Genomic DNA, 6780 nt, shown 5'->3' with positions numbered 1-6780 from the left:
TGAAAAAAACCCACAATTTGTTTGATGCCCCTCTGATTTTGCTCCCAGCAGTGCCCTGGAGATTAATCTTCAATCCCTGGAGACTCCAGGGCAATCCTGGAAGAGTTGGCAACCCTAAGCGGGCATATCTGATTTTGTAAATATAAAGCTGCACCTCCAGATAAATACATTTTAGTTGCAAAACAGCTGCCTGTAAATCTCCCACTGGCGATCCTTGATTATGTTACCACTCTGTGTTTATATGGTGGGGGGGCGGAGGCGGGGGGTGGGGGGTGGAACAGAAACTGCGAGGAGCAGAGTTTGTTTCTGCCACCTTTCTAATCCAGCCCTGATACGGACTCAAATATCAGACTCTTTCGGTTACACCACACACTGGTTTCTCAATGTTACACCCTTGTTTCTCTCTTGTACCCCACCCTCAGAAAACCATTGCTTTTCTATTAAACAGCCTTTCAGCCCATTAACTCCCTCCCACCTCTCCCCCACCCCATCCTTTTTTCTCTATATTTTTCCAACTGCGGCAGGACGAGTTGAGAAGGCGGTTTTAAAAAGCTTACGGGATCCTGGGCTTTATTAATAGAGGCATAGAGTCCAAAAGCAAGGACGTTATGCTGAACCTTTATAAATCACTGGTTAGGCCCCAGCTGGAGTATTGTGTCCAATTCTGGGCACTTTAGGAAGGATGTTAAGGCCTTAGAGAGGGTGCAGAGGAGATTTAGCAGAATTATACAGAATTTACAGCACAGAAACAGGCCATTCGGCCCAACTAGTCTATGCTGGTGTTTATGCTCCTCCTCCCACCTTACTTCATCTCACCCTATCAGCATAGCCTTCTATTCCTTTCTCCCTCATGTATTTATCTAGCTTCCCCTTAAATGCATCTACACTATTCACCTCAACCACTCCATATATAGAATGGTCCCAGGGATGAGGGACTTCAGTTACACGGAGAGACTGGAGAAGCTGGGGTTGTTCTCCTTAGAGCAGAGAAGGTTAAGGGAAGATTTAATCGAGGGGTTCAAAATCATGAGGGGTTTTGATCGAGTAAATAAGGAGAAACTGTTTCCAGTGGCAGGAGGGTCGGTAACCAGAGGACACAGATTTAAGATAATTGGTGAAAGAACCAGAGGGGAATGTTTTTTACGCAGCGAGTTGTGATGATCTGGAATTCACTGCCTGAAAGGGCGGTGGAAGCAGATTCAATAATAACTTTCAAAAGGGAATTGGAGAAATACTTGAAGGGGGAAAATTTGAAGTGCTACGGGGAAAGAGCAGGGGGAGTGGGACTAATTGGATAGCTCTTTCAAAGAGCCGGCACAGGCCCGATGGGCCGAATGGCCTCCTTCTGTGGTGTAAGATTCTGTGATTCTATCAGAGGAAATGGTGGAAATTACCTCGGTGATAGCAGTGACTGTACTGGTTACAGAGAATGAAGGGGCTCAGAAAGTTTCAGCTTCCCTTCACTGATCAGTGATAGCGGTTCTGTTACTGGACCAGTAATCCACAGAATGTCAGTTCAAATCTGGAAATAAAAAGTTGGTATCAGTAAAAAATGGCCATGAAATCTGTCAGATTGTCGTAAAAACCCAACTAGCTCACTAACATCCTTAAGGGAAGGAAACCTGCCGTCCTCACCCGGTCTGGGCCTACACGGGACTCCAGTCTCACACCAACGTGGTTGACTCTTAACTGCCCTCTGAAGTGGCCTAGCAAGCCCCTGTGTTGCATCAAACCATTACTTATACAGCGGTTCAAGAAGGCAGCTCACCACCACCTTCTCAGGGCAACTAGAGATGGGCAATAAATGCCGGCCTTGGTGGCGACGCCCACATCCCTGAGAATGGATGGAAGAAATATATTCCATGAGGTGGATTCAAAGCGGATTGTTCTTGTGAATCCTGATCTAAAATTGCCCCAAGCGTTCTCCGCTGACACATATCCACACTCACGTTTTAAGGTTTCACTACAAATAGCCCAGGGAGGAGATCACCCTCGCCCATCCGAGGAGTTCCACAGATATTGGAGGCAGCCTCAGCAATGGGTATTTGAGAGAGCCGCTTGAGGCCAGAGGTGGGAGTGAGGCCCAAGAATGTCGATAACCAAGGAAACTCGGCAGCTGACTAAAGAAATGAAAGAACTCCCATTTCTACAGCGCCTCACACAACTTCAGGACGTCCCAAAGCGCTTCACGGCCAATGTAGTCACTGTTGTAACGTAGGACCCGCAGCAGCCAATTTGCGCACAGCAAGATCCCACAAACAGCAATGTGATAATGACCAGATCATCTGTTTTTTTAGTGATGTTGGTTGAGGGATAAATATTGGCCCCAGGACACCGGGGAGAATTCCCTCCTGCTCTTTTTCCAATAGTGGCCGTGGGATCTTTTACATCCACCTGAGAGGGGCAGACGGGGCCTCGGTTTGACGTCTCCATCAAAAGACGGCACCTCCGACAGTGCAGCACTCCCTCAGTACTGGCACTGGGAGCGTCAGCCTGGATTACGGGGCTCAAGAGCCTGGAGTGGGGGCTTGAACCCACAACCTCCTGACTCAGAAATGAGAGAGAGACACCCACTGAGCCCAAGCTAACACCAGTCAATTTTGTAAGGTTTATGTAAATCACTTCAAGTGTGGACTCACTCTCTTTCTCACATTCGAAATTGCCCATGGGACCGATTTACTTTTAGAAAAAGTTCACTGATCACAATATACTGTTTCACATCGTTCACCTGACGAAGGAGGAAGCCTCCGAAAGCTTGTGAATTTAAAATAAAATTGCTGGACTATAACTTGGTGTTGTAAAATTGTTCACAATATACTGAACTGTGTATTTATTTCTATATAAACTATTTACTTATACGAGGCTATGGCGGGTGGCATGCTGGGTAATTCTGTCACCCACACAATCTACATTCTCATCAGGTGTGAAAGAAAAATAATTGACATGTGAGTTCTGACATTTAGTGGCTGCTCACAGCCCCTGGGGTTTCACAATGACTGTCAGCACCTCCCCCAGGTACAAGGTGTTTTGTTGCTTTCCATACCTGGGGGAGGTGCTGACAGTCATTGTGAAACCCCAGGTACAAGGAACAGAATATCCCTGAGGGTGGGGAGCTGTGGGAGGTTTCGGTCGAGCCTAACATTTCACACAAAACTGCCCTGCAATCCCCAAAGTGTTATCGTCAAACAAGGAATCTGCCGACTCTGTCCAATCCCTTCCTTCTCTTTCTACCTTCCTGTCCGAGAGAATTTGTCCTCTTACACAAATGGACACTGTGATTGGTTAATTGCCTCGGACACTGTGATTGGTTTATTGTCTCAGACACTGTGATTGGTTTATTGTCTCAGACACTGTGATTGGTTTATTGTCTCGAACACTGTGATTGGGTTATTGTCTCAGACACTGTGATTGGGTTATTGTCTCGAACACTGTGATTGGGTTATTGTCTCGAACACTGTGATTGGGTTATTGTCTCAGACACTGTGATTGGGTTATTGTCTCGAACACTGTGATTGGGTTATTGTCTCGAACACTGTGATTGGGTTATTGTCTCGAACACTGTGATTGGGTTACTGTCTCGGACACTGTGATTGGGTTATTATCTTACCATTACAATGTACCAAAACTCCACCGGGATCCACGACTGAATCTTCGGCGAGTACCATCAGTTTCTCTGGTCTTCATAATTCCTTCCTTTTCCTCTGGTCCTCACTGTTCCTGTTGAAGAGTTGGTGCAGGATGTTTCAGAACGGGAAAGAGGACCACGAGCAGATGGAGAGAATCTCCAACTGGCACAGGGGAGAGAAGCTGCTCAAACCCAGTGACTCTGTTTAGTGTTCTGACCTCGTGCCTCAAGTGTCTGATCAATCCCAGGGGGGCAGTATTCAAGGGAGGAGTTGTGATTGAGGATCCTCTCCCCCCATCGGACCGTGACTGAGGGTCCTCTCCCCCATCGGACTGTGACTGAGGGTCCTCTCCCCAATCGGACCGTGACTGAGGGTCCTCTCCCCCATCGGACCGTGATTGAGGGTCCTCTCCCCCATCGGACCGTGATTGAGGGTCCTCTCCCCCATCGGACAGTGATTGAGGGTCCTCTCCCCCATCGGACAGTGATTGAGGGTCCTCTCCCCCATCGGACCGTGATTGAGGGTCCTCTCCCCCATCGGACCGTGATTGAGGGTCCTCTCCCCCATCGGACCGTGACTGAGGGTCCTCTCCCCCATCGGACCGTGATTGTGGGTCCTCTTCCCCATCGGACCGTAACTGAGGGTCCTCTCCCCCATCGGACCGTGACTGAGGGTCCTCTCCCCCATCGGACCGTGATTGTGGGTCCTCTCCTCCATCGGACCGTAACTGAGGGTCCTCTCCCCCATCGGACTGTGATTGAGGATCCTCTCCCCCATCGGACCGTGACTGAGGGTCCTCTCCCCCATCGGACAGTGATTGAGGGTCCTCTCCCCCATCGGACCGTGACTGAGGGTCCTCTCCCCCATCGGACCATGATTGAGGGTCCTCTCCCCCATCGGACAGTGATTGAGGGTCCTCTCCCCAATCGGACTGTGATTGAGGGTCCTCTCCCCCATCGGACCGTGATTGTGGGTCCTCTCCCCCATCGGACCGTGATTGAGGGTCCTCTCCCCCATCGGACAGTGCCTGAGGGTCCTCTCCCCCATCGGACAGTGACTGAGGGTCCTCTCCCCCATCGGACAGTGATTGAGGGTCCTCTCCCCCATCGGACAGTGATTGAGGGTCCTCTCCCCCATCGGACCGTGATTGTGGGTCCTCTCCCCCATCGGACCGTAACTGAGGGTCCTCTCCCCCATCGGACCGTGACTGAGGGTCCTCTCCCCCATCGGACCGTAACTGAGGGTCCTCTCCCCCATCGGACCGTGATTGTGGGTCCTCTCCCCCATCGGACCGTGACTGAGGGTCCTCTCCCCCATCGGACAGTGATTGAGGGTCCTCTCCCCCATCGGACCGTGACTGAGGGTCCTCTCCCCCATCGGACCATGATTGAGGGTCCTCTCCCCCATCGGACAGTGATTGAGGGTCCTCTCCCCAATCGGACTGTGATTGAGGGTCCTCTCCCCCATCGGACCGTGATTGAGGGTCCTCTCCCCCATCGGACAGTGCCTGAGGGTCCTCTCCCCCATCGGACCGTGACTGAGGGTCCTCTCCCCCATCGGACCGTGACTGAGGGTCCTCTCCCCCATCGGACCGTGACTGAGGGTCCTCTCCCCCATCGGACCGTGATTGAGGGTCCTCTCCCCCATCGGACAGTGATTGAGGGTCCTCTCCCCCATCGGACAGTGATTGAGGGTCCTCTCCCCCATCGGACAGTGACTGAGGGTCCTCTCCCCCATCGGACCGTGATTGTGGGTCCTCTCCCCCATCGGACCGTGATTGAGGGTCCTCTCCTCCATCGGACCGTGATTGAGGGTCTTCTCCCCCATCGGACCGTGATTGAGGGTCCTCTCCCCCATCGGACCGTGATTGAGGGTCCTCTCCCCCATCGGACTGTGACTGAGGGTCCTCTCCCCCATCGGACTGTGATTGAGGGTCCTCTCCCCCATCGGACCCTGATTGAGGGTCCTCTCCCCCATCGGACTGTGATTGAGGGTCCTCTCCCCCATCGGACTGTGACTGAGGGTCCTCTCCCCCATCGGACTGTGACTGAGGGTCCTCTCCCCCATCGGACTGTGATTGAGGGTCCTCTCCCCCATCGGACTGTGATTGAGGGTCCTCTCCCCCATCGGACTGTGATTGAGGGTCCTCTCCCCCATCGGACTGTGACTGAGGGTCCTCTCCCCCATCGGACAGTGATTGAGGGTCCTCTCCCCCATCGGACCGTGACTGAGGGTCCTCTCCCCCATCGGACCCTGATTGAGGGTCCTCTCCCCCATCGGACAGTGACTGTGGGTCCTCTCCCCCATCGGACAGTGATTGAGGGTCCTCTCCCCCATCGGACCGTGATTGAGGGTCCTCTCCCCCATCGGACCGTGATTGAGGGTCCTCTCCCCCATCGGACTGTGACTGAGGGTCCTCTCCCCCATCGGACAGTGATTGAGGGTCCTCTCCCCCATCGGACCCTGATTGAGGGTCCTCTCCCCCATCGGACAGTGACTGAGGGTCCTCTCCCCCATCGGACCCTGATTGAGGGTCCTCTCCCCCATCGGACCGTGATTGAAATTCCTTCACATTGACACTGTGATTGGATTATTGTCTCGGACACTGTGATTGGATTATTGTCTCGGACACTGTGATTGGGTTATCGTCTCAGACACTGTGATTGGGTTATCATCTCAGACACTGTGATTGGGTTATTGTCTCGGACACTGTGATTGGGTTATCGTCTCAGACACTGTGATTGGGTTATTGTCTCGGACACTGTGATTGGGTTATCGTCTCAGACACTGTGATTGGGTTATTGTCTCGGACACTGTGATTAGGTTATTGTCTCAGACACTCTGATTGGGTTATTGTCTCGGACACTGTGATTTGGTTATTGTCTCGGACACTCTGATTGGGTTATTGACTCAGACACTCTGATTGCGTTATTGTCTCGGACACTCTGATTGGGTTATTGTCTCGGACACTCTGATTGGATTATTGTCTCGGAAACTCTGATTGGGTTATTGTCTCGGACACTCTGATTGGATTATTGTCTCGGACACTCTGATTGGGTTATTGTCTCACAGACACTGTGATTTGGTTATTTTCAGGGCTCGTGTGCGCACACACATGTATATACATACATGTACACACACAGGGCACGTACAC

The sequence above is a fragment of the Heptranchias perlo genome, chromosome 43, assembly GCF_035084215.1.
Source record: "Heptranchias perlo isolate sHepPer1 chromosome 43, sHepPer1.hap1, whole genome shotgun sequence".
Taxonomy (NCBI): domain Eukaryota; kingdom Metazoa; phylum Chordata; class Chondrichthyes; order Hexanchiformes; family Hexanchidae; genus Heptranchias; species Heptranchias perlo.
Note: the sequence above shows the minus strand (reverse complement) of the source record.